The sequence below is a fragment of the Budorcas taxicolor genome, chromosome 15 (genome assembly GCF_023091745.1).
Source record: "Budorcas taxicolor isolate Tak-1 chromosome 15, Takin1.1, whole genome shotgun sequence".
Lineage (NCBI taxonomy): Eukaryota > Metazoa > Chordata > Mammalia > Artiodactyla > Bovidae > Budorcas > Budorcas taxicolor.
This window is the reverse complement of record NC_068924.1, coordinates 8,776,000-8,800,037: the sequence shown is the minus strand read 5'-3', so window position 1 is coordinate 8,800,037 and position 24,038 is coordinate 8,776,000. Positions and strand designations below refer to the sequence as shown.

At 37.2% G+C, this 24,038-nt stretch overlaps 1 protein-coding gene across 1 annotated transcript in view; it reads left to right on the top strand.

The window, feature by feature from the left end:
• The window catches only part of CNTN5 (contactin 5), a 654,757-nt gene that overhangs the window by 129,822 nt on the left and 500,897 nt on the right, over positions 1-24,038 (top strand). The gene's annotated exons all lie outside the window — the stretch shown is intronic.

The following is a 24,038-nucleotide window of genomic DNA, read 5'->3' as shown; positions in this document are numbered from 1 at the left end:
TTTCTTAAAGTTCCTCATCTCTATCAGACCCTAATTTTATTTTTAATTGAAAGAAAAGTAAGCTAAGTTTCAACAGGAAAATATTTTTGAAACTATTTTACTTTGAAACTAAGATAATAATCACTGTGAGGAATAATTTCTGAGTTATACCAACTTCATTCCAATATGTCAATTTAGTTGTCCCAATCCTTTTGTGAGTAGTTTGTGAACTTTATAGAAAACATATCCAGTCTTACCTACATGTGCTTTTTAAAAATGGATGTTAGTAGGCTTAAGAGAATCCTATGAAATTAGTATGTTATGTTTAGTGTTGGGTTATTATATTTAGTTTGAAGAGAAGTATTAGATAAATGTGTTAGAGATAACAAGGAGGGGAAGATGGAGGGAGGCTAGGGAAAGTAGAGGGGGGAGGAGGCAACAGACTCTGCAGAGAATGAAAGTGTTCATCAGCAACTTTACAGGGATTAGCAATACGCAGTGACTCCCGTGGGAAAAAAAGGAAGATTTTCTCTGAGATACAATCTATGTTGCAGGGCTGTTGAAACATGTTAAAAAATGAAATGAGAGAGAACAATTTAAGAAGCAAAACTGTAAGATTACACATAAACAAATAATCCAATTGGCAGAGAAAACTATATACAGAAGATTTATAATGGGAAAAAATAGTATAATGAATTGTATACATGACACGCATAAAATAAGAATATCTATGAATAATTGATTAAATAAATAAAAATGTGATCTTTGAGATCAACAAGAATAAAGCTGGCTTATTTGTTATTGTATTGTATGACAATATATGTGTCATAAGAAATATTAGACATTAGATAATTTAAAATTGTAGAGGAGGTTATATTCTACTAAGTACATATGTTGAAGTGTTATATGAAATGACTTATTCACACGTCAGTGTTAACATAACAGAATTTGGGGGGACACATGCATGACCCGAAATAACTACAGTAGCTCAGCTTCCAGGCCAGTGACTAACACTTACAAGTTGGTCATTTATCCTTGATTAGCCAAATCCTATAATATATCTCTAGCTTTTTTGTTAAGCATGTCAATTGTATTCTGGTTCCAATTGAAACTTGCACATTCCACGAAGACACGGCTTCCACTGCAGCCCTTTAAAGTTATGGCTGTTTATTCTGTCAGATTGTTTATGTGCCATTCAAAGTGAGATTGGAACACATATTCTCCTTTTTTCCTCATTGCACATTCTCTATTCTCCTTACAAAACAAAACAAAACCCTCTGTTTTCAAAATTTCAGTTGACTCTGCAAATCTTCATTGCTGTCATTTACACACTCCCAGCTTACTCCTTTTCATTTTGTCTTCTTTTTGCCATTCCAATGGTCTTGGTTTACTATCATTCTCAGGCACTTCATCTGCTATTATCAGCAGCTATGGTTTCTTAACTGGGCTTCCAGTTAAGGTAGCACTGGTGGTAAAGAATCTGCCGGCCAATGCAGAAAACACAGGAGACTCAAGTTTGTTCCCTGGATCAAGAAGATCTCCTGGAGTTGGAAACAGTACCCTACTCCAGTAGAGGAAATGGCACCCCTCTCCAGTATTCTTGCCTGGAAAATTCCATGTGCAAGAGGAGCCTGGCAAGCTACAGGCCATGGAACCACAAAGAGTTGGACTTGGCTGAGCGACTGAGAATACGTACAGTTTCTGCTCACTGCTTCCTTGATTCCAGGAACCCTTCAACCTCATTGAAGTCTGCAAATCGTTGATATTACCTCCTTTTTGCCCTTGTTCCCCTTCTTTGAGTCTCATTTTTCTCCTTCAATCATTATCATTTTTCTTGCTTACACCCTTAATTATTTCAACCTTTTTTTGCCTCACAACACTCAACAAAATCCTAATCCCAATGTGAACCCATTCTTCAACCTGAAACTACTCAACTTTATATGACTATAAAAGGAATTCCCTCATGGTCCTGTGGTTAGGATTCCACCCTTTCACTGCCAAGGGCACAGGTTCCATCCCTGGTCAGTTGGGAACTAAGATCCTGCAAGCCGCACAGTATAGCCAATACATATGTATATACATATGTATGTATATATGACACTATAAAAATAGTTGGGCAGATTAGTCTAAATTTTGGGGCTTTCCAGGTGGTGCTAGTGGTAAAGAACCTGCCTGCCAATGCAGGAGACATAGAGATGTGATTTGGATCTCTGGCTTGGGAAGATCCCCTGGAAGAGGGCATGGCAACCCACTCCAATATTCTTGCCTAAAAAATCCAATGGACAGATTCCCTGGTGGGCTACAGTCCATAGGGTTTCAGAGTCAGACACGATTGAAGTGACTTAGCACTCATGCAAGCAATCTAAATTTAAAATCCAAACTATGAATCTCAAGTACACTTATGCTGACCAGAAATTAAGGGGAAAAAAAACAAACCTAACCCTCTCATTGTAATTTTGTCAAACCTTCAATGTGTCTCCCATCATTCAATTTTTCTCCCATCCTCATTTTCAGCTGATAACCATTTCATTGTGAAAAGAAAAGCAATTAGAAGATAACTTTCACAAGCCTTCATCACCAAATTACACACTCATTAACATTTGCTTCATATTCTAACCTCTCTTCTTTAGTATAGATGTACTGCTGTGCTTCTAAGGCCCATCCCTCAACCTGTGTACTGTAATTCATCCTTATTTATCTACTTAAATAAATCACTTTAGTAATTCTCTGTTCTGCTCTTCTAAATTTTCACCAGAGATTGCTTACTTTCTTCTGAGTCATTCCTAACAGGGTACAACCATACTGTCCCATCCTCCATCTGAAAGCAAAACAATACAAAGCAAACCTCTCCTCTTTCAGCCACCACCTCATTTTTTCTGCTCCTCTCAATAGCAAACTCTTCAGAGGCTTTGTATGTGCATTATCCAGTTCAACTCTGATGCTGTCTTTTTGTCTCTTTCTTTCTTTCTTCCCTCTTTCTCTGTCTCTTTCTCTAACTTATTAGTAGACTTATTGAGAGCCAGTTTCAACCCCAGAATATACAGTTCAGTGAGCTTCTTTATGTATAACACAATTGTGCCACTGTCACCATAGCCCAAGTTTAGAAATTGCATTATTTCACACAGGCATTTCCACCCATGTCTTCATGCAATCACTGATCTACTTTCTGTCTCTACATTTTTACCTTTCCAAAAAATTTTATTTTAGTGAAATTATACAATGTGCAGTCTCTGTGTGTGCACTTAATGTTTCTAAGGTGCATCCATATTTGTCGGTATGTTATTCCATATCGCTGAATAGTATTCCATTGTACAGATATACCTCAGTTTATGGCATCTTTAACATTACAACATTATTTTCAGTCCTCATATTGGAAACTCTTTCTTTTATAAAACACTTTCTTGCAGAATTCCACACACATCAGCTTTCCTCTTACCTTACTTTGTAATCCCCTGTGTTGATTTTGCCCCGTCTCTCAAACTCATAATCTTACAGCCACTCATGTGTCAGGTTTTGAACTTCTTTCTTTAATATACCCTCATTCTATGATATTTCACCCCACAATACTCTTTAAATACTGATATCTCCCAAATGTATGTCTCCAATCAGGAATCTGGTTGTACATCTAATTGCCTACTCAGCATTTCCATTTGCATGGCTAATAGGAACTGCAAACTTACCCATGAGTAACACTGAACTCCTAGTTATATCTTCCCCAAATACGAGATCTTTTCCCCCTAAATTAATGACAGTTCCATTCCTTGCAATTCATCAGTGTTTGAGACATTTTTTCTTACTTTCTTTCACTCCTCACATAAAAATTGTCAGCAATTTTATTGGTTCTACTATAAATTTTATCTGAAATCTGACAATTTCTCATACCTTCCATGCCAGTTCTCTAGTATAAGGTATAATTATTACCTACCTAAGTTATTGCAGTAGCCTTTTAATGGTTCTCTATTATTTTTGACTTTATCTTTTTAAAATCTGTTCTCAACATGGTAGGTAAGAGTAACCTTCAGTTCAGTTCAGTCACTCAGTCATATCCGACTCTTTGCAACCACATGAACTGTAGCACGCCGGGCCTCCCTGTCCGTCACAAACTCCCACAGTTCACCTAAACCCATGTCCATTGAGTCGGTGATGGCATCCAACCATCTCATCCTCTGTCGTCCCCTTTTCCTCCTTCCCTCAATCTTTCCCAGCATCAGGGTCTTTTCCAATGAGTCAGCTCTTTGCATTAGGTGGCCAGAGTCTTGGAGTTTCAGCTTCAGCATCAGTCCTTCCAATGAATATTCAGGACTGATTTCCTTTCGGATGGACTTGTTGAATCTCCTTGCAGTCCAAGGGACTCTCAAGAGTCTTCTCCAACATCACAATTCAAAAGCATCAGTTCTTTGGCACTCAGATTTCTTTATAGTTCAACTCTCACATCCATACATGACCAATGGAAAATCCATAGCCTTATAGTTTTTATCATGTCACCGCTCTGTCCAAAACACTCCAAAAACTTCCTGTCTGCTAAAGATTGAATTGAGTTACCCTTAAGTTCATATGAAGCCCCAATATTTGGAGATGGGTCCTTTGGGAAGTAATTAGGTGTATAGATGGACCTTGAGGGTAGGACCTTCTTGATGGAATTAGTGCCCCTATAAGAAGAAATATCAGAGAGCTTGCTCTTTCTTTCCATACTTTGACAATTTAGTGAGAATGTGGCCATCTACTAGTCAGAGACCTTTCAGCAGAAACCAACTAAGCTGAAACCCTGATCTTAGACTTCCAGCCTCAGTATCCTTTACTGTTGTTTAAGCCAGCCTGTCTACAGCATTTTGTAATGGCACCCTAAGCAGACTAATATACCATCTCATTCATAGTCAGTGCTCAAGTCCTTACTGACAATAGCTTGAATTAGACAAGGCTATGGTCCATGTGATCAGATTGGTTAGTTTTCTGTGACTGTGGTTTTCATTCTGTCTGCCTTCTCATGGAGAAGGATAAGAGGCTTATGGAAGCTTCCTGGTGGGAGAGACTGACTGAGGGGGAAACTAGGCCTTATTCTGATGGGCAGGGCCATGCTCAGTAAATCTTTAATCCAATTTTCTCTTGATGGACAGACTTAGGTGGCTTAGAGGGTAAAGCATCTGCCTGTGATGCAGGAGACCCAGGTTCGATCCCTGGGTCAGGAAGATCCTCTGGAGAAGGAAATGGTGACCCACTCCAGTATTCTTGCCTGGAAAATTCCATGGATGGAGGAGCCTGGAGGGCTACAGTCCATGGGGCCACATAGACTAGGACACGACTGAGCGACTTCACTTTCTGCAGAAGGAAATGACAACCCACTTCAGTATTCTTGCCTGGAAAATCCCATGGACAGAGGAGCCTGGCGGGCTACAGTCCATAGAGTCACAGAGAGTTGGACATGACTGAGTGACTTCACTTCACTTCACTTCTCTTGATGGGCAGGGCTATGTTCCCTCCTTGTTATCTGACCTGGGGCCAAAACTATGGTAGAGGTAATGAAGATAATGGTGACCTCCTTCAGAAGGTCCCATGCAGGAACTGCTACACTCAGTGCCTCCAACCCTGGAGCAGGCCACCATCATCCCATGCCTCCGTGGGAGACTCCTGGACACTCATGGGCATGTCTGGGTCAGTCTCCTGTGTGGTCACTGCTCCTTTCTCCTGGGTCCTGGTGCACACAGATTTCTGTTTGTGCCCTCCACGAGTCTGTTCCCTAGTCCTGTGTAAGTTCTGGTGGCTCTGTGGTGGGGTTAATGACGACCTCCTCCAAGAGGAGTATGGCTTATGCCATACCCAAGTCTGCTGCACCCAGAGCCCCTGCCTCTGCAGCTGTCTACTGCTGACCCATACCTCCACAAGAGACATTCAAACACAGTTCTGTTTCAGGCTCTGTGGGGTCTCTGGGTCCTGGTACACACAAGGTTTGTTTGAGCCCTCTGAGCATCTCTGGCTGGTATGGGGATTTGATTCTAAATGCAATGTCACCCCTCCTACCATCTTTCTGGGGCTTCTCCTTTGCCCTTGGGCATGAAGTATCTCTGCAAAGTCACTCTAGCACTGCACAGGTGCTGCTGCAGTGCCTATTGTATTTCTGGGGCTTCTCTGCCTTTGAACATGGGGTATTTCCTCACAGACTCTCCAGTACACGCAGCCACTACTCCAGCTCATTGTTTTGGCTCCCAAATCACTGCAGATGATGACTGGAGCGATGAAATTAAGACACTTGCTCTTTGGAAGAAAAGCTATGACCAACCTAGACAGAATATTAGAAAGCAGAGATATTATTTTCCAACAAAGGTCCATCTAGTGAAAGGTATGGTTTTTCCAATAGTCATGTATGGATGCGAGAGTTGGACTATAAAGAAAGCTGAGCACTGAAGAATTGATGCTTTTGAACTGTGATGGAGAAGACTCTTGAGAACCCCTTGGACGGTAAGGCGATCCAACCAGCCCATCCTGAAGGAAACCAGTCCTGAATATTCATTGGAAGGACTGATGTTGAAGCTGAAACTCCAATACTTTGGCCACTTGATGTGAAGAACTTACTCATTTGTGAAAACCCTGATGCTGGGAAAGATTGAAGATGGGAGGAGAAGGTGACGACAGAGGATGATATGGTGGAATGTCATCATCAACTCAATGGACATGAGTTTGAGTAATCTCTGGGAGTTGGTGATGGGCAGGGAGGCCTATGTTGCTACAATCCACAGGGTCGCAAAGAGTCGGACACAACTGAGTGACTGAACTGACTGACCGAAAATAACTTGGAGAATCCTCACCATTTGACTCCATATAATCTCTCTGACCTTATCTACTATTCTCTTTCTTGCTTTTTCATATATAGTTATATTAGTTTCTCTGATATTCCACAGGAACTAGGTATAGTCTTGCCTCAAAGTCATTCCGGTTGCTATTTTCAATGCCTGATTCCTCTTATGCTTGCCATTTGAATGGCTCACTACTTCACTTTCAAATCTTCCTTCAAACTTACAAGCTTGGTGAAAATTTTTCTAATTTTCCTATTGTGATATAAACCCCTACAATTCCTTTCCTCTTTCTCTGTTTTCTTTTTCTCCACAATGATCATCACTTTCCATACACTGTAGAATTTTACTTACTTGCTTATTCCCTGTCCTCTTGAAATAGAATATAAATCCCACGAGGGCAGAATTTTTGTAGTTTTTATTCAGTGCTGAGCCTCATGTCTAGAACAATGATTGGCATAGAGCAGGGGCTCAAAAACATTTGTTGAGTGAGTACATGCCTAATATTCATAAATAAATAAATTGGCCAAGGTTTTTAGTCCATACATAACTATCAGAAACTGAGAAAGAAATCTTAAGAACAAAGAAAAATAGATCAACTGTGTAGGAAGAAAAATTTCTTACCATTCAACTTTCTCTTATAATGATGTTGTGAATTGAAGAGATAAATGAACATGATTCATATCATCAATATGGAAGAATAAAATAAATATAAAATTAAAATAAAAACTGTAACCTGATTGGATTTTTTAATTTAAGTCACAATCATACTGTGAAATAGTGGATTAATCCTAATGCTTTGCTTTATCAATTAGAAAGACACCTTTGAAATTGTCTTGGGGAAGTCGAGTCAAAAAAGTCTTGCTGTAGAGGAAGGGCAAATGTAGAAAGAATAAGCCAGGGCTACTCAATGAGAAAGACCTTGTGATTGCTTTCCTGGTCTGGCACCTGTTAGCAAAGGCCTCAACAACTGCCTTTGTTTTGGTGGGATGAGATTGTGCACTGTGAAATGAGGAAATAACCTGATCCATACTAGAATCGCAACCCCAAATTTCTGTCAAGTCGAAATAGTTATGTTTTGGGTTAGCCAAATGTTTGTTCAGGTTTCTCCATAAAATGTTATGGAATGGTTAACCAATCTAATAGATCATCACAGCATACCTAGTTAACTGATGCTTGATTCTCTTTTGTTCCCCACTCTTTATTTTACTGCTGCTGCTGCTAAGTTACTTCAGTCGTGTCCAACTCTTTGCAACCCCATAGACAGCAGCCCACCAGGCTCCTGTCCCTGGGATTCTCCAGGCAATACTGGAATGGGTTGCCATTTCCTTACTACCATCTTTTAAATCATAATTGGTTTATTATTTTATTTTATCAAAAATTTAAACGAAGTAAAGTGTTGGAAGTAAACATTTCCTAATATTTTAATTTCCCCTAGTAGATTATATGTTCCTTAATGGTGCAAAACCTTCTACCTCATATTTGTATCTCTAATATTTAGTGCAGTACCTGACACTTGTAAATATATGAAAAAGTAGAAGAGTAAGTATTCATTAAATGCATGTTTAATAACTAAATAAATGTGCTGATTCTAATGAGAGTTTCATAGGGCTTTAAAAAGTTTTTATCAGGCTCCTGCTATCAGTTTATCATAACCAACTCTTATTTATGATAAATATTTGGGTCACCTAATGTCACATTCAAATATTATTATTTCAAATAATATTATTCAAATATGAAGATTATTATTTCAAAGTTTAGCAAGTACTAAAATTTAGTGATAACTATATGAAATTATAAACATTTTATGCATCAAAGAAGATTAAATAATATTCAGAAATAGCCATCAAATCCATTTTCTTATTACCTCAAATGGATGTTCAATGCACATTTTTTTCCTGTGATTAAAAGCAAAAGCTAGGGTTGATTTATTTGCTGAATTTCCCCATTTGCAAGAGAGCAATATTAATTCCTGTCAGTAATATGTGTGAATTAAAAACATCTTGGCTGGATACTGAAGTAGCTATTCATCTACCTGTAAATAGCTATATCTTTTTAGATTCTTAAGCACATCTGATGAAAGTGATTTTGGTTGCCAAAAACCAGTTCTGTCATTTAGAAATCTTGAAATTCAGGGTTTTACTATTTTAAAAAAGCTCTATGAAAATTTAAAAATAAGCCTCATAAAATCTATGACCAAGCATAGAATTACTTAAAGGTTTAGAGGTTATCACCACAGATTTTAAATAGCAAATCAATAGTTAATATTTAACTTTAAATATGTTTTGGTCCTATTTTGTGCAGAAGTATTATCTCAGAAGCTTACACACTTATATCAAAGTGGAAATTAAAATTCTTGTACGTCTACTAGACTGCAGTTAAAAATATATCAATAATGCAACATTTTACAATAAACAATCATATTTTCACATTTTTTGAACCATAAAATCCTTACAAGGGCTTCCCTGGTAGCTCAGCTGGTAAAGAATCCTCCTGCAATGCAGAAGAGCTTGGTTTGACTCCTGGATTGGGAAGATCCCCCGGAGAAGGGATAAGCTACCCACTCTACTATTCTTGCCTGGAGAATCCCATGAACAGAGAAGCCTGGCAGACTACAGTCCATGGGGTCGCAAAGAGTTGGGCATGCCTGAGTGACTAAGCACAGCACAGCCAGCATAATCCTTGCAAAATATCTGCGAGTTAGCGATTATTTGTCATCTCTATTGTAGAGATGAGGAACCTATAGAAACTTTAGAAGGATTAAGTGAAACACTTAAGCTCTCATCCTTAGTAAATGATGGAACCAGGATTTCAGTCTTTGGTATATTTTATGCCATGTAATATATATTTTGGGTAAAGCTATACTAAATAGCTTTATATATATATTATATATATATATATATATATATATTGTTTATACCATGAACACAAATAAGACTTCTTTAAAAAAAAAAAAACAATGGACTCATTAACTTCTCAAAATTCTTGTTTTATAATATCAAATATTGTACTTACCATTTCATTCAACAAATGCTTATTGAGTGTATATTATCTTTTAATTAATAATCTTAACATATTTATTTATACCACCTCATTTTTTACTAATTATTATCCCTTTTCTTTTTTTTTTTCTTATTATCCCTTTTCTATGATTTATTTACCCTTGTTTCACTTTTTCAGGCTTTTTCTAATTAACGGAAGGTTTTTAAATTAATGTTTCCTTCTACTCAATTTAAAATTATGTATTTTGTTTCTATTATTTTAGAAATAATATGTAAAATCTTAATATACCTATTTAAAATCATTTTGATTTTATATGATTGCTTCTGGGGATTAATTGATTCAATCATTCATTTACTAATCAAATAGAACTTGAGGAAGAAAAATAACTTAGTTTTATGGCTAAGATATAAAATTGGTTTAGAACAGAATAAGTTTAGTTGAGTCATGGATATGTGAAGAATTACATACCTGTAGATAGTACAGAAAACTGCATATATAAGTCTGCAGTCTAGGAAAGGGGTCTGGGCAGGAGACTATAATTTTAAGCATAATCAGCATAGTTGTCTCAGGATTGATTATGAGATTGATTGGGAGCTCTTAGCAAAAGTGTTTACAGTGTGAACAGCATGATTTCTCTTTGTATAGTAAACATCATGGGGAAAAAAAAAAAACCAATATAACAAGCAAAAAACAGCTGTTCTGTTTCTATGATACCAACCGGTTTAAATGACTTTGAATTACTGACAGAATTTGTGCATTTATGTGGCACAAATTGAAACTGATCACATTGAAATTAAAAATACCTACAATTCACTTTTGGTTTTTTTTTTACTTTATTTTACTTTACAATACTGTATTGGTTTTGCCATACATCAATATAAATCTGCCACGGGTGTACATGTGTTCCCAATCCTGAAACCCCCTCCCACCTCCCTCCCCATACCATCTCTCTGGGTCATCCCAGTGCACCGGCCCCAAGCATCCTGTATCCTGCATCGAACTTAGACTGGTGATTCATTTCTTATATGATATTATGCGTGTTTCAATGCCATTCTCCCAAATCATCCCACCCTCTCCCTCTCCCACAGAGTCCAAAGACTGTCCTATACATCTGTGTCTCTTTTGCTGTCTCACATACAGGGTTATCATTACCATCTTTCTAAATTCCATATATATATATATGTTAGTATACTGTATTGGTGTTTTTCTTTCTGGCTTAATTCACTCTGTATAATCAGCTCCAGTTTCATTCACCTCATTAGAACTGATTCAAATATATTCTTTTTAATGGCTGAGTAATACTCCATTGTGTATATGTACCACAGTTTTCTTATCCATTCATCTGCTGATGGACATCTAGGTTGCTTCCATGTCCTGGCTCCCCCAATTCACATTTTTTAACTCCAAATGTTTGTAAGAATTAACTGCTTGGATGAAAAAGATTTATTGACTATTTAAAAATTGCATTGTTGTAGTTTTAAACATGCAAAAGCTAAAGTTTAATGCACCTTCTATATGCCCTGGAACACCAGAGGCTCAATGCCTGTAGAAGAGAGGAGCTTATATCCTCAACAGATATAGTACATGCATACTAAGTTGCTTCAGTCGTGTCAGACTCTTTGTGACCCTATGAACTGCAGCCTACCAGTCTCCTCTATTCCTAGGATTCTCCAGGCAAGAATACTGGATTGGATCGCTGTGTCCTCCTCCAAGGATCTTCCCAACCCAGAGATCGAACCCACATCTCTTATGTCTCCTGCATTGGCAGGCAGGTTCTTCTTCACTAGCACCTCCTGGGAAATCCTGTAGATCCTGAGACAGGTGTGAAAAGACCTTAGAAGACGCAAGCCGAGTCCCAACAAAGTTGATTTAAAGTAAAAGAAACATCAGAGTACATAAAGCCACCTGCATCCAGATAAAAAACAATAATCAATATTTATTTCCAACAAATGTTATCATTTTCTTTATTCTACTGCCTGGACCCTTAGCTTGTCCTAACTTTACTAACCTAGTATTGTTTGCCTTGATGATCTTGTAAAATTATGTGTGACTGAGTCCCAGGCAAAATAAATGCCCAGTCTGATATATCTGTCTCCCTAAAAATTCAAAACCATAGAAACAGGTCCAGTTCTCCCAAACATGCTCTCTAAACCAGTCCATCCCCCTATTGTCCCTCCTCCAATCACAGAATTATGGGGACTCCATGGCACTCATGGGTAACACAGTGCTGAGTGTAACCTGAGTCTTCAAGTGAAGGAGAATAAAATATAATACTTGGTTATTTCATAGCCAAGAAAACTGGATGAATGGTATTACATGATGATTTACAGACTAACATTTTATTTCTGCATATATGTTTTGAACCATCATAGAATATAGCCGAATTTATAAATTAGTAAATTATAGCAATGCTTAAGACCTGACATACAAGCGACACAGGAGCAAAATGCAGTTCATTGTCTGTTTAACACTCTCATTGTGAACTCTCTAATGCATACTTGATCCATTTCAGAAAAGTACTCAAACTGCAAAGGACGCTGCATGACTAAAGGACATGGTTTTATTCCAGAGGCTATTCCCTGAATTTCCTCTAGCATTGTGATTTCTTTTCTGTGAAGTTTATGTTTATTTTTTATTTAAATTTTATTTTTTTACTTTACAATACTCTATTGGTTTTGCCATACATTGACATGAATCCACCACAGGTTAGGACTGAGCAAAGGAGGCCCTTAGAACTCGTGTCCGAGCTATAAAACTTCAGCAAAGACATTTAGTACTAAGGAAATAAAAGAATTATGACAAGATGAGATGGTTGGATGGTATCACCAATTCAATGGACGTGAATTTGGGCAAACTCCAGAAGATTGTGGTGGACAGGGAGGCCTGGCATGCTGCTCTCCATGGGGTCACAAAGAGTCAGACGTGACCTGGTGACTGATCAACAACAAGGATAGTTTGACCTGAACTAATTGAAGATGAACATATACCAGCCTCAAAGCCACTATGGAACCAGATGCTGTATGAGTAAACAAATCAAGAGAATACAAGTAGGTGACCATCTGAACAGGGTGATAAAGGAATACTAGGTAGTCTCCTCTTTCCAAGAGCTAAACTGTATCAGAGTCATTCACCTACGATTTGGACTCAGACACCCAGAATTCCCAGCCTGATTCTGACACTTGCTACTGTCTTGTTAAATTAAATCCTGTTGTTGTTCAGGCCCTCAGTCATGTCTCTTTGCTACCCCATGGACTGCAGCGCAACAGGCTTCCCTGTCTTTCATCATTGCCTGGAGTTTGAACAAACTTAGTCCATTGAGTCAGTGATGCCATCCAACCATCTCTTCCTCTGTCATTCCCTTCTCCTCCTACCTTCAATCTTTCCCAGCATCAGGGTCTTTTCTAATGAGCCAGCTCTTCGCATTAGGTGGTCGAAATATTGGAGGTTCATCATCAGTCCTTCCAATGAATATTCAGGATTTATTTCCTTTGGGATTGACTTGTTTGATCTCCTTGCAGTCCAAGGGACTCTCAAGAGTCTTCTCCAACACCACCGTTCAAAAGCATCAATTCTTTGGCTCTCAGCTTTCTTTTGGCCCAACTGGCACATCCATGACTTCCCTGGTGGCTCAGATGGTAAAGCGTCTGTCTACAGCGCGGGAGACCCAGGTTCGATCCCTGGGTTGGGAGATCCCCTGGAGAAGGAAATGGCAATCCACTCCAGGACTATTGCCTGGAAAATCCCATGGACAGAGGAGCCTGGTAGGCTACAGTCCATGGGGTCGCAAAGAGTCGGACACGACTGAGAGACTTCACTTCATATGACGACTGGAAAAATTATAGCTTTGACTATACAGACCTCTGTTGGCAAAGTAATGTGTCTGTTTTTTAATATGCTGTCTAGGTTTGTCATAGATTTTCTTCCAAGGAGCAAGTATCTTTTAATTTCATGGCTGCAGTCACCATCTGCAGTGATTTGGGGCCCAAGAAAGCAAAGTCTGCCACTGTTTCCATTGTTTCCTTATCTATTTGCCATGAAGTGATGGACCCAGATGCCATGATCTTAGTGTTTTTGATGTTGAGTTGTAAGCTAAATTTTTCACTCTCCTCCTTCACCCTCATCAAGAGGCTCTTTAGTTCTTCTTTGCTTTCTGCCATAAGGGTCTTTTGTGATTTCTTACAAATTTTAGGTTTGTTTGTTCTATTCTGTGAAAAATGAAATTTGAGTTTTGAGAGGGATTTCTTTGAATATATGGGTTTCCTTGGATATTATGGGGTTTTTAAACAATATCAATTTTCCAATTTATGAATACAGAATATCTTTCCATTTCTTTGTGTCTTCTCCAATTTTTTTCATCAGTGCCTTATAGTTTTCCATTGTGTAGATCTTTCATCTTGTTTTATTATTTCTGTGTTAGTCACTGAGTCATGTCTAACTCTTTGTGACCTCATGGGCTATAGCCCACCAGGTTCCTCTGTCCATGGAATTCTCCAGGCAAGAATAATGGAGTGAGTAGCCATTCCCTTTCCCAGGGAAACTTCCTGATCCTGGTATCAAAGTCAGGTCTCCTGTATTGCAGGCAGGTTCTTTACTATCTGAGCAACCTTATTACTAGGTATTTTATTCATTTTAATGAAATTGTAAATGGATATTTTTATTAATTATTTTTCTCCTAGTTCATTACTAGTGTACAGAAAAGTAACAGAATTTTATATATTTATTTTGAATCCTATTCTGGGGAGCTCTTCATCTTAGAATATTTGGTATTAGAAATCATTCCTTTAAAGCAACTCTATATAAAATAGGAACAAAATTTTGCAGAGTTGTAAACATAATATTTTGGTTTATATTTATTCTTTAAAATGATTATAACATCTGAATCTCATAAATTAAAAATGCTGTAGTAAGTGCAACTCTGAGAAAAAAGAAATTACTCAAAAAGATTTTTTGCATCTTTTTTTCCCTGCAAAATAGTAGGATAACATGATACCCCATGCTCTATTACATTTGTACCTACGGAGATCACAAAATGTAATTGTCCACAAAATATTTGAGGAATTCAGCAATCTTCCCAAGGCCTATATTAATATTCAGTTTCAAATCACTATATGTTCAATCATGTAATGTCCACATTCTTGTAGATTTTCTGGGCACCTCATCATTTCTTCTTTTGTTAGTAGCTATGCTGTAATGATTGAAGCCATTTTCCAAATTTGCCTTTGTTAACTTTATGAAATCTATAACTTTTGCAAGATTTGCAGTTTCACTTTGCAATATATGAATGCTGTATCTTTGTTTGTTGTAAATAACTGGCAAAAAAAGAGATTGTCAAAATGGAGAAAGGTAGATTTTTAGTGCTAAAAATGCAAGAGTATTGAGTTACGACTAATTTTCAAAGTGATGAATTAATTTGTCATTATTGTCATGTGACTTTTCTTCCCTAAAATTTTTGTAGTCAAGGGAAACTGACTTACATTATTTGAACATAGAGAACTCCATTGTCAAGTTCTGATGAAGGTCAGTTATGTCATTAGCATAAAGAGAAGGAAAGAGAACAATATTTTACATTTTCTAGACAATATCTTATTCCTTCTTTATCTTTCTATGTTTATTATTGAAACCTTCATTTTATAAATGGAAATGTTGAAACTCATAGAGAAATTTCCCTAAAGTTCATATCTAATAAATAACTTGACAGAAATTCAGCCCTGTGTCATCCCAAGCCCAGTGTCCTTCTGATTACATCATATGTGTTTTCCACAGCTTTATTCTGAATCTTATTGAAAAATTCTATTTTGTACATACATTGGCCACTGATCAACCTGTTTGTTACACCAATGTAAATGAACCAGTAGTTTCCTCAATGATTTTTTCTCAACTTGACCAAATTGTTAACTGAGGTGAATACTCAGCACTGTTAAAATCAGTATTCTTGCCTGGAAAAATCCCATGGATGGAGGAGCCTGGTAGGCTACAGTCCCATGAGGTTGCAAGGAGTCAGACACGACTGGGCGACTTCACTTAGAAACAATATATGAAAGCAAATAGCACAAATGTAGAAAATTTCATATTTTTACCAAACAGAATAATTGAATGGTCAAGTTTGTATCTCAACAATTATTTAAAATCTAGACAAGATAAGTGATAATGGAAGCATATTGAATGAAATAGAGAAATAAAGGACTCATGTATTTTTTAAATTTTGTATGCTTTCCTATGTAAAATAAATAATAAAATATAATTTATACACCCTTAAATTATACAGAAAAAGACTATTTAGACTCAAACTCTGCTAGTCAGAGAAACATTTTTTTAATTAAACCTTTTATTTTGTATTGGAGTATAGTTGATGAACACTGTTGTGCTAGTTTCAGGTGAACAGTGAAGAGATTCAGCCATACCTATGCATGTATCCATTTTCCCCCAAACTCCTTTCCATCCAGACTGCCACTTAGCAGAGAAACATTTGTAATAACAGATTTAACTGGCTGCTTGATAGTTTCTGAACTTGGCACTTATCAAAAAATACATTTTGACTTTCCTTTAAAATCTTTACAACTCAGTTTTTAAAAATACATGTTTTTATCGTTCACTCTGTTGTAGTGTGTTCTCCAGATGTCACTGGAAAGGAAAATTCAATGTGTCTTGGAGTATTTTTTTTAACTCTATGTGACAAAATGTCTACATAGAAAGCTAAATATCACAAAGCAAGCACCTCAACATGAAGCTTGTTTGAAAATATTTAGACAGAGTAGGAAAAGATTTAGGACATTGCAGTGACCTGCTTTTTCTCATATTTATTTGAAATTTTTATACATAATGACTCAAGTTTGATTCATTATTTTTGATTGTTTAATTGTATTTCACCAAATACTTCCAGCTCCTTTAAAATTGTCCAATTTTCTCCCTCTTTATGAGATATTCCACACAGAATAGGGCAGGAAACAGTGAGTCAGATGCTCATTTCTTTGATTATTATGTTGCTTGAAATAACTAGTGTTTTCAAGTTGTGCTGATATAAATCACCACTTTCATCTGATTTGGGCAAGGCAGTTGAACATGTCAAAATAATGTGGTAAAATGCAGCCAAGTTAGATTGAATTGCTGAGCTTCTAAATTAAAAGCCATCATATTTTCCAAAATTATTAATACTTCTTTCCTTTCATATGCTTTGATATACCAAAGAAACAATATTTCCCCATTGACTCTCATTCAGCAATGAAAATGATAAAAAGAAACACGCACAATCTGGAGTCATGTAGTTGAGTGTGGATCTTGACTATACCATTACTAAAATGTTGTTTTTAGAGGAATAAGACTTATCCAGGTTCGATTCATGAGACAGGGCACTCGGGGCCGGTGCACTGGGACAACTCTGAGGGATGGGATGGGAAGGGAGGTGGGAGGGGGGTTCAGGATGGGGGACATATGTACACCATGGCTGATTCATGTCAATGTATGGCAAAAAGCACTACAATATTGTAAAGTAATTAACCTCCAATTAAAACAAATAGATTAATTTACAAAAAATAAAAAAATAAAACTTATCCTAGCCTCAGTTTCAACCCTTGAAAAATGGGAATAAAAAGAGCTCTGATCTAATATAAAATTTTATAAGATATTAGTATTAGTTTTTCTAAACTTCTTCTTAAGTAATTAAATAGCATGATAGATCTTTGAGAGAAACAGATAACAACCACATTAATTCAAGAAAGAAAAGCCAAGGAAAGTGAATATTAGTTGCTCACTTTAAAATGAAAATGGATTATAACAGAAAATAATAGACTCAACAATTCCATAGTCCAGTTTTTTTTTTTACTTCCTACTCTGAGAAATGTTCCTACTTATATTGCATTTAGCTTACTTAACTAAGCATTATATTATCAAACTTTAATTCTTCCTGACCAAGGCCACACAGTAAATATTTCTGAAGAATAACGAAGCCTGGCATGGTGTAGTCCATAGGGTCACAGAGTCAGACATGACTTACTGACTGAAAAACAACAACAAGTAAATGTTTTTACCTTTGTGGATCATACATACCCCTCACTTTATCTTCTTCTGGCCAACTAAGTAAGAAAGGATGCATCCTTCTCTGTTCCCACTCCCTTGTCAGATTTCCTAAGTCCCTATAAACAAGTTTCCTTCTCTTGTCTAATTTTTATTACATATTCCACTGCATAAGAGTCATTTCTGATATTTTAACTTTGCTACTTAATGTAGATGGTCCTTGCATCTTTGTACCTTATATACATCTGCTAACACAGTCCTGAATGTCAGCTGCTCAATGGATACTACTAATTAATCTTATTAAAACAATTTATAAGGCTAGTCCAACAAATCCATCTTAAATAGTTCATTTCTGTATTTTTCAAAAGATAAATGATACTTTTTTACTTTATTTTCAAGAAACTAAATGTAGTGATATAGTTGTTTAATCACACAATATAAATCTTACTGTAGATGAATAGAAATAAGTAGAAAATGTTATCTTCATTTAGGAATTTAAATAATGCTCTAAATTGTAAAACTAATGTTTTAGTCATTAGTATGTTTCTCTTTATTTTATATCACTTATATATATATATGGATTATTTTAAATTAGCTTATTGAGTTATAATTAACATATAAAGAACATCAGCATCTTTTTAATATTAGCATTTTTAAGTGTATAATTCCATGAGTTTTTTGAAAAAAAGTCATGGAAGCACAATCATAATCATGACATAAGACATTTCCATTAACCACAGAAAGTTCTCTGAGAAAGGTCCCCATCAGGGGCTTCCTTGGTGGTTCAGACTGTAACGAATCTCCTTTCAATTCAGGAGACCCAGGTTCAATCCCTGGGTTGGGAAGATCACCTAGAGAAGGAAATGGCAACCCACTCCAATATTCTTAACCTGAAGAATTCCATGGACAGAGGAGCCTATCAGGCCACAGTCCATGGGGTGATAAAGAGTTGGACATGAGTAAGCAACTAATACATGCACAGAGAATCTCTCTAGTGCCTCTTCTCAATCACTTTTCTCCCACAACTCCCATTGTTGGCATCCAGGCATCTGCTTTTTGTCGTTATATTTGTCTTCTCCAGAAATTCTTTCAAAAGAAATCATGCAATACATAGTCTATAAACCTGGCTGCTTTCACTTAGTATAATGCTTTTTTGTATCTATACATGTTACTGAGCCAACAGCTAGTTCTTGTTGATTGCTGAATAGTATTCCATTACCTCAGTGTACCACAATGTGTTTATCCATCCATCAGTTGATGATTGTGGGCTATTAAGAATGAATGGTGGTGCAGGCTTCAATTCTGACTCCTATCAGAACCAATGCTCAGAAGCTCCCAGGGTAGCAACACCAACCTGTGAGGTACCACTTTGGAGGCCCAATCTGAGTCCACTGGCTTCTAAAGCACAGAAGCCTGATGCCACTCTGACTTGCCCATCCTCCGGGAGAGTTTATTGAAGGCAAAGAGAGAACAGAGAGAACACCTCAAGAGAGAAAGAACTGCATTAAAAATCTGCTATAGTGAACAAGATGGTGAAGGAGTAGCTGGACGTGGAGTACATCTCTCCACAGATACATGAGGAATACACCTTCAGACACAGAAGTGCATGCAGAACACCAGCTGCGAGTGGACAGGAGTACCTGACCAGAGGAAAAGAATATATAGAATAACACAAAACTTGACATCAAGCCCTGAGCCACTGGGGTGGGAACAGTGACTCCACGATCCTAGACAACCAGAGAACTAACCCTCAGTTCAGTTCATGTCAGTCGTGAGTCATGTCTGACTTTTTGAGACCCCATGAATCACAGCACGCCAGGCCTCCCTGTCCATCACCAACTCCCGGAGTTCACTCAGACTCACATCCATCCAGTCCGTGATGCCATCCAGCCATCTCATCCTCGGTCGTCCCCTTCTCCTCCTGCCCCCAGTCCCTCCCAGCATCAGAGTCTTTTCCAATGAGTCAACTCTTCGCATGAGGTGGCCAAAGTACTGGAGTTTCAGCTTTAGCATCATTCCTTCCAAAGAAATCCCAGGGTTGAGCTCCTTCAGAATGGACTGATCGGATCTCCTTGCAGTCCAAGGGACTCGCAAGAGTCTTCTCCAACATCACATTTCAAAAGCATCAATACTTCGGTGCTCTGCCTTCTTCACAGTCCAACTCTCACATCCATACATGACCACAGGAAAAACCATAGCCTTGACTAGACAGACCTTAGTCAACAAAGTAATGTCTCTGCTTTTCAATATGCTATCTAGGTTGGTCATAACTTTTCTTCCAAGGAGTAAGTGTCTTTTAATTTCATGGCTGCAATCACCATCTGCAGTGATTTTCAAGCCCCCCAAAATAAAGTCTGACTCTGTTTCCACTGTTTCCCCATCTATTTTCCATGAAGTGATGGGACCGGATGCCACGATCTTCGTTTTCTGAATGTTGAGCTTTAAGTTAACTTTTTCACTCTCCACTGTCACTTTCATCAAGAGGCTTTTTAGTTCCTCTTCATTTTCTGCCATAAGGGTGGTGTCATCTGCATATCTGAGGTTATTGATATTTCCCCCAGCAATCTTGATTCCAGCTTGTGTTTCTTCCAGTCCAGCATTTCTCATGATGTACTCTGCATAGAAGTTAAATAAGCAGGGTGACAATATACAGCCTTGACATACTTCTTTTCCCATTTGAAACCAGTCTGTAGTTCCATGTCCAGTTCTAACTGTTGCTTCCTGACCTGCATACAGATTTCTCAAGAGGCAGGTCAGGTGGTCTGGTATGTCCATCTCTTTCAGAATTTTCCACAGATTATTGTGATCCACACAACCAAAGGCTTTGGTATAGTCAATAAAGCAAAAATAGATGTTTTTCAGGAACTCTCTTGCTTTTTCCATGATCCAGTGGATGTTGGCAGTTTGATCTGTGGTTCCTCTGCATTTTTTAAATCCAGCTTAAGCATCTGGAAGTTAATTGTTGAAGCCTCGCTTGGAAAATTTTGAACATTACTTTGCTAGCATGTGATATGAGTACAATCGTTCAGTAGTTTGAGCATTCTTTGGCATTGCCTTTCTTTGGGATTGGAATGAAAACTGACCTTTTCCAGTCCTGTGGCCACTGCTGAGTTTTCCAAATTTGCTGGCATATTGAGTGCAGCACTTTCACAGCATCATCTTTTACGATTTGAAATAGCTCAACTGGAATTCCATCACTTGCATTAGCTTTGTTTGTAGTGATGCTTCCTAAGGCCCACTCAACTTCACACTCCTGGATTTCTGGTTCTATGACAGTGAAATCATGCTTATCTCTAAATATGGTGGTGTTATACATATTTCTGTAAATATGGAGTCTTTAGAACATGCACATTTTCTTTCAGTGTTAACATCTCTTTTCATTTGTATTAAAAAATAGAAGATGCTAATGCTGATGCCATTGAAATGATTAAACAACTAAGAGCTGTATTTTTTTTTATCTCTTTCATTTGAAGAATCTTTTTCTTAACACAGAAGTTTGAGCTATATCTATGTGTGGCCAGACAGAATCATTTGAAATTTTAACTACCTGCACATATTAATTGACATATTTTTCAGTTTAAATACTAACAGGTAACTGGTAGATATCCAAATGTATGAGCAAGGACCATGTATACATGACAAAACCCATCAGAATTTATATTTGTCCCATATAGACATTATCTAAATTATTATTATCACTTTATTCCCTATCTCCATTTTGTTCAAAGAAGCAGACAAAACAATGGTTCAAGCAAAACTGTAATAATCTATGGTGGAATTGAAAAATAAACTAAGGATAAATAATATAAAGTTTGTTAATCATGAAACATATATATGTTTATGTTGCAAAAGTCATAATATCAAGAAGGGAAAACTACATCTCCAACCCATCTTCATCTTTATAAATATGTATATTTGAGAATCCACCTGCAATGTGGAAGACTTTGATTTGATCCTTAGGTTGTGAAGATTCCTTGGAGAAGGGCATGACTATTCACTCCAGTATTCTTGCCTGAAGTACTACATGGACAGAAACACCTGGTAGGCTACAGTCCATGGAGTTGCAAAGAGTTCGACATGACTGAGCAACTTTCACATGTTTATATCTACATCAGTTTCTTTATATTTGCTTTATAAATAAGGAAATTAACAAATCACTAACTTCTTGATATCCTTCAGATTCTTATAAAAAAATGTGACTTGGAAATAGTATATTAAAGCTAGCCTTTTTCAATCAGGGTTCCACAAGGAAATCAAACTCTGCAGAAGATGATTTGGATGACTATAGTCTCAGTTCTTTCAAAGATGGTAAATAGCTGTAACATTCTAAATGAACAGAAGTTAGGTCATATATACAATACATACCTTAGGACATTCGAGATTACATTTTTAATAAGCAATATATGGGAAATATAATTGCATGTCTAATCTACAATTTTATTTTAATGGCTGCACAGTATTCTAGAAAAATAATTCAATTTATATAACCTCTACCCTTATAGTTGACATCTGAACATTTAAAAAACTTTTATTTTTGCTATAAATAGCCTTGCCATGAACACTTATAGATATCTTCTCATATTCTAAATTATTTCTTTGTACTAACTTGCAAAAGATGGAATTTCCTTGAGAAAGAATTAGCAGTAAAGTGGCTGATAAGTATTGTCAAAACGCTCTCCAAAAATAGTGCCACAATGTAAATTACCTTCATCTAGTTATCCCTGCACTAGTTGTGAAGCTCTCTCCTTAGTCCACTTGAGTTCTGTTTTACTCTTTGCCAAACCTCTGAACTTCAAACTGTTGGACTTTGCTAGTCCGCGGTTGCAGAGGTCGTGTGTAGATCGGAAAGAACGGCTATGTTCCCTGGCCCCTCTTTTATCCTGCCTGGCTGGAATCCAGTTCTCTCCTAGTTTTGTAAAGGGCATTCATTGCCTTTCCCTCACATGTGTTCTGACTGCCTTTCTCTAGTTTCATTTTCTCCTTCTAACAGGAATAAAGATTCCTATTCCTCCACCAAACCCATTTCAAGAAAGATACTTTACAAAGTAGAAGGGCTCCAACTTCACAGCTCCAGTCTCCCTTCACGGTTCAGAGGGACAGTCATTATTTTTACCTCCTGCTGAAGACATTTGAGAAGTTAAAAAAAAAAAAAAAAATCTTTGTCAAGGATGAGAAGTAGCAGGGGGTGAGGAAATAAACATTCTCCTGCCCATTGGCTGATTCACTTAAAATACAATTAGTATGTTGCTTAAGCAAACCTCTAGTTAGTCTCAGTTTAGTAAAGTTCTAAGACTATATATAGTTTCCTTTTCTTTTTTTTTTTTTCCTCCAGAGAGTAATAGGAACTAAGGCAAGTGTTATCTAATTAGCCTTTTGAATGCCTTCACCTTTTCTTTTCCCTTTCTTCAAAAGGACACTGCCTGCTGTTAGGTGCTTAACTGCAAGTAACATTTTTGGACTAGATGAGAAGAAATCCAGACTCTCCTTTAACAGTGAAAGGATTATATGTGAACCTTATTAAAAAGTCCAAGCAATATCCAGTCGTACAGCGTTATCTCTCTAGCCCACTGGTTAGCTGGCATCCCAGGGAGGGTCAGGTCAAAAGGAGAATAAGAGTCTCTATGGATCAAGCAGCCAGATGTGACTAAGGAAATGAAGAAGGTAAAATCTCAAACGCCACTGTCATTGTTGCCCCATCATGTAAATAAAATGAGACGTGTTAGGATAGAAGGCTGGGGTAGAAGTCCGTTGTCTTAAATGTAGAGATCTTAAATGTGAGGTTCTACTTAAACATTAAGCACATGTTAGACAAATGTAGAAAACTATTCCTTCATTGAAAACAAGCAAAAGAAAGCAATATTTATTGACTTCTCACTACATACAAGGCCAAAAGGTAAGATTATGCATGGATTAATCAATATAATACATATGTCTTTATATTATTATTGTATTGATGATAAAAAGGAAAAGGAGACTTCTAGCTAAAAATTCTATGATATCTCTAAATTTATCTGTGTATTTAGGATAGTCTTTTAAAAACTGTTTTAGCATCTTGCTAAGGAGAATTCCCTTAGACCCATAAAAATAGAGTAAGGAGTGTGACTCTAATTAGAATATGCCCGTGTATGACTGGGGAGAGGGCAAGTCAGCTGCTAAGAGCTGAAGTCCCAAGATTGTTCTACAAAGCTGGTCTGGAGGTTAGTAATATAAATGGTTTCTCTTATCCCATTCTTAACATATCGCAAAGCAGCATTAAGTTAA